We start from the raw sequence: 8,356 nt of genomic DNA, 5'->3' as shown, positions 1-8,356 counted from the left end.
TTGGCCAGATTTCCTGCATTGTAGCAGTTCGCTTGTCGCTGGCAGACAACGCAGGGGCGGGAAGGGAAGGGAGGGAAGATAAGGGAGAGAGAGAAAAAGAAGGAGGGGGGGGGGAGGGGGAAGGGGCAGCCGAGCATTGTCGGACTAGTTAGATAAACAAGGAAACGGTGGCGATATTTTTTTTTCTCTTGGTGCTGTCACTTTTCTTTAGGTCGATTTTTTGTCTGAGTGATTTTCAGACTCCAACTGCTAGAGATGAGAATTGATGAGATGTAGCTTATATATATATATATATATATATATAAATATATATATATATATATATATATATATATATATATATATATATATATATATAATATATATTTATATAAATATATATATACAATATCTTAAATCTTTGGCTTTGACCCTATCTTTGAGTAGATATTGAAAAAAGTAAAAAATGATGTAGGCCTTTGAAGACATTTAAACTAATTGCAAGATGCAGAAATTTTACAAAGAGAATTAGATAATAAATGAAAAACTGTCATGGAATCCTCAAATTGATGAAACTATCAAAAAATCAAACTAAGCATTAGGGTTTATTAAAAGAAATTTCTATAAATCAAGGAAGAACATTAAAATAAAATGTTATTTAACCTTGGTTTGGCCAATAATAGAATATGCATCCTCTGTTTGGGATCCCTCAACTCAGGGGCGTAGCTAGGAATTTGCCATCATTAAAGGCCGGGGCCTGATCTTTTTGGGGACCCTTCATTTTGCGTAATATTCAATATTTAATATAAAAAACACTCATTTGGGGCCCCCTCAAAAGGGGCCCGGGGGATTTTCAAATCCCCCCTCCTACCCCCACCATAGCTACGCCACTGCCTCAACTCAAGAAAATATTAAGAAACTGGAACAGACACAAATTAGAGCAATGAGATTCATAACTAACGAATATTCACATTTGAATAGAGTAACACCTTTAGTAAAATCACTAAATTTAGAAAGCCTCCAGGATAGAAGACTCAAAAAGTAAAGTAGCAATCATACATAGAACACTGAACCATAATCTTCAAATACAAAAACAAAATCTAATAAAATGCTCTGAAGGAACACAAAGATAAAGACACATTTTTCGTACCATATGCTAGGACAAATTTGTACAAATGCTCCTTCTTTCCTATTAGAGCATGGAATGGGTTGCCTGAGCCAGCCATGAAAACCAGTGACTTTGAATAATTTAAGTCTTTGGTTAACCTGCATAACAAAAATGCCTGACGCGTAGGACGTATTTATCTTCTTTTTTGAAGTATCGTCTTTATTATATAAGATATTCAGTGCCAGATTCTAGTATGTGAAAGCCCTGAGCAGAATTTTTGTGAAAGCCCCAATCCTCTTTATAATAATTATAATACAACTAAAAGCAAGCTCTTATTTGTGAAGAAAAAAAATAAGGCACTTGTGAATGTAAGCTCATTTTGTTCTTTTTCATACTTTTCTTTCATTAAATAATTTTTTTTTCTAATGCTAGGCCATCTCGCGCCATCTTAAATCCGGTCCTAAATGCATTGTATTTAATGTAGGCCCATTTCTTTTGAAATGCCATTTCATGTACTATTTATTTTATATATTTAGGCCACATCTATCTATCTATCTATCTATCTATCTATCTATCTATCTATCTATCTATCTATCTATCTATCTATCTATCTATCTGTCTATCTATCTATCTATCTATCTATCTATCTATCTATCTATCTGTCTGTCTGGCTATCTATCTATCTATCTGTCTATCTGTCTGTCTGTCTGTCTGTCTTTCTGTCTATCTATCTATCTATCTATCTATCTATCTATCTATCTATCTATCTATCTATCTATCTATCTATCTATCTGTCTGTCTGTCTGTCTGTCTATCTATCTATCTATCTATCTATCTATCTATCTATCTATCTGTCTATCTGTCTATCTATCTATCTGTCTGTCTGTCTATCTGTCTGTCTGTCTGTCTGTCTGTCTGTCTGTCTATCTATCTATCTATCTATCTATCTATCTATTAAATTGTATAAAATATACAAAGGAGAAAAAATAATTATTCACTTTATAAAAAGCCTTATTATTTTTATGTTGTATTCTTTAAATTTATGATTTTTAAAATAAAAATGTTCCCAAGAAGTCAAAACCTTTTTTTTTTTCCCCCAAACAGGCAAGATCACAACTTGGGACTGCCACGGCTTCTGGTCCGTGAATGACATATGAAATGGAGGTAACTCGATAGGGTGGAAGGAATCAAGTCTGACAAGACTCGGGGCTTGAATGTTTATTGAGTGTTAAGAAAGGAGGCGGGGTTAGCCGATGTTTGGTCGTGGCCAGACCGGTGGCGGCAAAATCGGACTAATGATGTTTGTTAGTAGCCCAGGTCTTTATAGCCATGAAATTCATTTCAAAACATTGAATGGTGTCACATTATAATAATTAAAATTATACTTTGAAATATGATAATTAAGAGCTCTACAAACAAGCAAAATATGAAAAATACTTTAAAAAAATTTATGAAATATACAACTATAGATTATAGGCCTACTGGTACAAGTACGAAAGCTATTTGAATCAATCATGTAATTTGTTTTAATGTATGGCTGCGGTATGCGCGCTGGGCCCAGTGGTGCGAAGGAACCCGGGCCTACGACTATAAGGGGCTCAAAGCCTGTGACGTACTAACCGTGGCAAGTGTGGGTTTCATTGCGTTTGGCCTCGTGACCAATCGAGGCTCTCCTGAGCCGATTAAAACTACCTGCATTTGAATGTCATTTTTTTTTTTTGGAAAATATACAGACTACTCGGGTTTATTCGCTACACACTAAATTTGTCTTATTTGAGGGGGGGGGAGGGTCCACCAACATTCTTGAACCCGGGCCCACTAGAACTTTGCTACGCCACTGGCTGGACCTGTTCAATCGTCTCAGATAGTTCAGACAAAACAGGAATGGCACTAAAGCTTTGTTTGACAGGATGAATTAAAAACTTCCTGTGCTTTCAACGATCATCACAAAAAAACTTGTTATCCATCCATCCATCCATCCATCCCAGTGGCGTTACAGCCCATGGAGGGCTCTGGCCTGCTTCAACACATCCTTCCATTCAGATCTCTCCTGGGCCTTTCGTCTCCACGCCCTGACCCCAAGCTGCTTCAGATCTGCTTCTACATCATCAATCCATCGCATTCGGGGTCTGCCTTTGGGTCGCCTGCCTTTTGGTTTTTGCCTGTATACGATTTTCGCTCCTCTGTTGTCTGACATTCTTTCAAGGTGACCTGCCCAACGTAGTCTGTTCTTTTTTATTTCCGTCACTATTGGTGGGTCTTCATACAATTGATATATCTCATGGTTAGTGTCTTCCACCCTGTTTCATCATGTATGGCACCATAGATTTTCCTAAGAATTTTTCTTTCCCAAGTGTTAAGTAAATTTTCAGATGTCTCAGTCAGTGTCCAGGTCTCACTTCCATACATTGCTGCTGGTCTTATTATGGTTTTGTATATTATTTTCTTGGTTTTCCTTGAAATTTTTTTGCTCTTAAGTAAATGAAAAAAATTGTATTATCAGTTTTATCAATATCTAGTCAAGTGGTTCCTTCTTAGTAGTCGTACTTGCCCTGATTGTAAAATCTTGTAGAATGTTTTCCATGTTTCGGATGTTCCTTCAGAGTTGAAGATAATTTACTTCTTAGTCCAAACCTCCCGAAGGACGACGGGGGATAGGAGCGGACAGGGTTTGAACCCGGGACCATCGATAAGTTCGATCGACAGGCCAGAGCGCAAACTGCTCGACGAGGCAGCCATCCAATTACTTAATAGACCTATTTTCTTTCACCTTTCATACAACACAGGATCCAAGCTATGTTTAGTCAGTCACCACGCTCCCTTAGGATAAATGTATTAGCAGTGATGCCCAACCTAATTCGACCTACGGGCCATTTTCATTTCCAACACGCGTGTCGCGGGCCACATGACCGAAAAGGTTCCAAAACGAAATTTTAATCGGCCTGAAACTATTTGATTAGAAACTTACATTAATTAATGAGACATTGGAAGTTTATTTATTTTTTTTTTTTTACGCGTCGGAAAGTGGTTTCAGTTCTCTATTTAAAATGTGAGAAACATTGTAGCTAGCTTTACCGCCGACTTTTTTCTTTCTTTTTTGTAAATATTTTCATCAATCCTCCAATCTCTAGGCGTAGTTCAACAATCTTTTATTCGCGAATCAAATCAAGAATGCCGTCTTATTTACTTTCTAAGGCCTTTATATATGTTGTTGTTTTTTAAACCACACTTTCTTTACAAATTAAATATGTTGGCTAATTATCATGTTCCACAAAAAAGTAAAGATTCATTCACTTCTCTTGGTAGATTCTACATTCAGAGTCCCATTACAGAAACGCACAAGTGTTAAAGGTTAATAGTGATGGCTCTAAAAAAAGGAAAAGATGCATTTTCAACCTCTTTTTTTTATGAAAAGGGAGGGGGTTCTATACTTTGTTCTATCGTTTTGGCGGGCCGGATAGAACCACGTTGCTGGTCGAATGTTGCCCGCGGGCTGTAATTTGGGCATCATTCTATTAATGTAATGACCCTTTTAAAAAAGTCACCTGTCGCGACGGTTCAAAGAGAACAAATTATCAACAAAATGGATCAGAATAAAAACCTCCATTACTAAAGACCAGGCTTACTTAGCGCTATGCGGGTGGTACAGGAGCATCAGACTTCCTTCCAGTATTAACATTTTGAGCTCGATTTCTCGATGCACTGGTCTGCGTGTGATAAGTCCATGCCTTGTCAGCCCAACGTATCGGTCTTGGGCACCATAGACAGTGGGTAGTTTGAGCACCCAGTACACCGTTGGCGTTGCGGGGGAACAAGACTGTGAATGACACATTGATGACAGTACTATCTAATGAGGCGCGATGGCTGGGTGGTTAAGTGCTCGGCTTCCAAACCGGGTGTCCTGGGTTCGAATCTCGGTGAAGACTGGGATTTAGAATTTTGGGATTTTTAGGGCGCCCCTGAGTCCACCTAATGTGTACCTGGGAAAGTAAAGGCCGCTGGTCGTTGTGCTGGCCACATGACACCCACAGTTGGATGATGACAGTGTGACATACAGGAACATTAGAAGAACTTAAGTTTCTTCGAACTACATCTATAAAGAACTTAAACTCCTGCTGGTTTTGGTTTGGTCTGTGAAAAATCCATAAATACTGAAAAGATTTGTGTCCCCTGCGAAGTTGTCTCCTACTTACAATCTCGGACCCCGATATTATGTTCCTAAATGCGCACAACTGATGAAGGGGTCAATCTGTGATAAACAACAAACAAATTGAACACAGATACAATATGAGAAACTTCTGTGATATTGACTCCTATTTACAAGGAGCCAGCCAGGAAAACCATTCACTTGGCAGAATTTAAGTTAAAATGGTTAAAATGAATGACTACATTGACTTAGGAACACGCGTAGGACGTAATAACCCTCTTTTTTTTAAAGTAACGTCTCTATTTTATAAGATAAGATAGGAGTATCTAATTCATTAACTTCCCCAAATAGCGAACTAAGCCCAGCGTCCGCCGTGTAGCCAAATCCATACATTATTTATTGAATCAGACATTAACTTCCCCAAATAGTGAACTAAGCCCAGCTTCCGCCGAGTAGCCAAATCCATACATTATTTATTGAATCGTTTGTTGTTTCTTTATTTCATGATTTTTAGTGCATCGTGTATGTAAAATTGAAAGCTTTTGGCATGCAAGGATAAGACAGAGTGGCCCACGTGTAGGCCTACCCAGATGTCTGGAGCCCAAAATTATCTGTCCATCATCACTGACATGGGATCATGGAAGGGGAGGGGGGTGAAAATAGAGCACTTAAAATGGATGCTCAGATGGCATATTCGCTACAATATCTATCACTGAGTGTTTCGAAACTGATGCTTTTTTATGCTAAACCTTATTAAAAGTACGCTGATAAAATTCAAAACAAACCAAACGCTTGTGAAATTTCAGTATGACATTTTATTGAAAAGACAAGAACATTCAATTATATAGGTTAGGTTAAATAAAAACAACGACTCACAAGGTGAACATAACAATCGGGAACGAAACAAATGCATCACGACGAAACTATTAAGCACATGCATATAGGAATAGTCAATGTTATCACAGTGGGTACGGGTTGGTCAGTCACTGGGCCCTCACCAACATATGGACAGTAGAAGATTGTCAGACACTGGGCCTTCACCAACATATGGACAGTAGAAGATGATAGGTCAATAAGCCCACACCATCATACGGACAGCAGAAGATGGTCAGTCACTGGGTCCTCACCAACATATGGACAGTAGAGGATGATCAGTCAATGAGCCCTCACCAACATATGGACAGTAGAGGATGGTCAGTCAATGAGCCCTCACCAACATATGGACAGTAGAAGATGGTCAGTCACTGGGCCTTTACCAACATATGGACAGTAGAAGATGGTCAGTTACTGGGTCATCACCAACATATGGGCAATAGAAGATGGTCAGTCACTGGGCCCTCACCAATATATGGACAGTCTCTCTAGAAGATGGTCAGTCACTGGGCCCTCACCAACATATGGACAGTCTCTCTAGAAGCTGGTCAGTCACTGGGCCCTCACCAATATATGGACAGTCTCTCTAGAAGATGGTCAGTCACTGGGCCCTCGCCAACATATGGACAGTCTCTCAGGAAGATGGTCAGTCAATGGGCTCTCGCCAACATATGGACAGTCTCTCTGGAAGATGGTCAGTCACTGGCCCTCACCAACATATGGACACTCAATCTAGAAGATGGTCAGTCACTGGGCCCTCACCAACATATGGACAATCTATCTATCGTAGCTTAGTTTTGATGGAGAGATGTGACAAAGAGTAAAGGTCGAACTATGTACAGACTTATTAATAAACTTTAGAGATGTCTGATAACGAAGGTGTTTAAAACAGACTTTCACCTGATTATTGTGAAACCCAAGGAGATTGACCTTATAGAAATATCTGTTCACTAGTTTCTATTTGTGATCTATTAAACATTCAAATATATATATATAATCTCTAAGTTAACACACAATGTATGTAGTGTTTTGTTTATGCTTATAGATTCCACTGTTTTTTTTTTCCTTTGGCTTTTTTAAAAAGACCCCCACCCACATTTTTAAAAAAATCTGATATGGGAACAAACTTCTTGAAATTTTATTTATTTTGGGAAAGGTTGCTTTGGTATTGGGGTGTCATCGTCAGCTAAACTTGCACAGGATGAAACTAGGCCTAGTGACGCTTCTGGAATAGACGATATAGACTATGATATGATATATATATATATGATATGTTTCATGTATATCCTACTAAAATGTATATGTATAGATCACGATATATAGTTGTTATAGAGGATGTATGCGTGTTTGTATTGGCTGATGTGTTCTGATGTAATCTTTGAATCCGATTGATGCCGACGAGTGCACAAAGTACTGAACGGCTGATGTAAGGGGAGTACTACGTGTGTTGATTGAGTTGAACTATAGTTTAAATCGTTCATTATCTTGTTATTTCATTATTGTTCCTTCATATATCTAAATTCAAAGTGAAATCTGGGTATATTTGTCAATAAAATTTAAGTTTATATCATTTAAAAAAAAAAAGGGTTTTTCTGAGTTTCATTGAAGAGTTCTGTATCACGTGATCAGAGAATCATGCGCAACATTTTTGGAACAGCCCAGTAACGGTCACTGCCACTGTGGAGCCTTCAGACAGGACCTGGGGTGATGATCTACCGGTCCGTTAAGAGAAATCGTTCCCAACGATCACGGCGATAATGAGGACGTCTTTGGCTCTCTGATTCCCTAATGAAAATGTTGGAAAGTGTCAAGTAAGTTATACGCCTACAAAAGTTTAGTTAAACTACAACCCAACGAAGACTTGTATTATCAAAAAGTAAATTAGAGAACCCATTTCAGACCTTGCGATCTATAGGGCAGATCTATAGGGCTGATGATGTAAATGCCTTTTGTTTCTGCAGTCGACGGTTAACGAGCGTGTCAACGTGGCCAGCACAAAGACCAACCGCTTTACTTTCCCAAACCAATGTCAGGTACCCATTAGGGTTTGGTAGACTCAGGGGCGTCCAATTAAAATCCCGACATTAAAAATCCCAGTCTTCACCGAGACTCAAACCACCAGAGACGTAGTGAGCGAGGGGGCACGATGCCCCGGGTGCCACTCTCAGGGGGGGGCCGCCACACGAAGAGAGGCGCCAAAATAATAAAAACTATTGTAGATATTTTAGTTACGTAATACATTCTATGGT

This window comes from Biomphalaria glabrata, chromosome 3, assembly GCF_947242115.1.
Source record: "Biomphalaria glabrata chromosome 3, xgBioGlab47.1, whole genome shotgun sequence".
NCBI lineage: Eukaryota > Metazoa > Mollusca > Gastropoda > Planorbidae > Biomphalaria > Biomphalaria glabrata.
Note: the sequence above shows the minus strand (reverse complement) of the source record.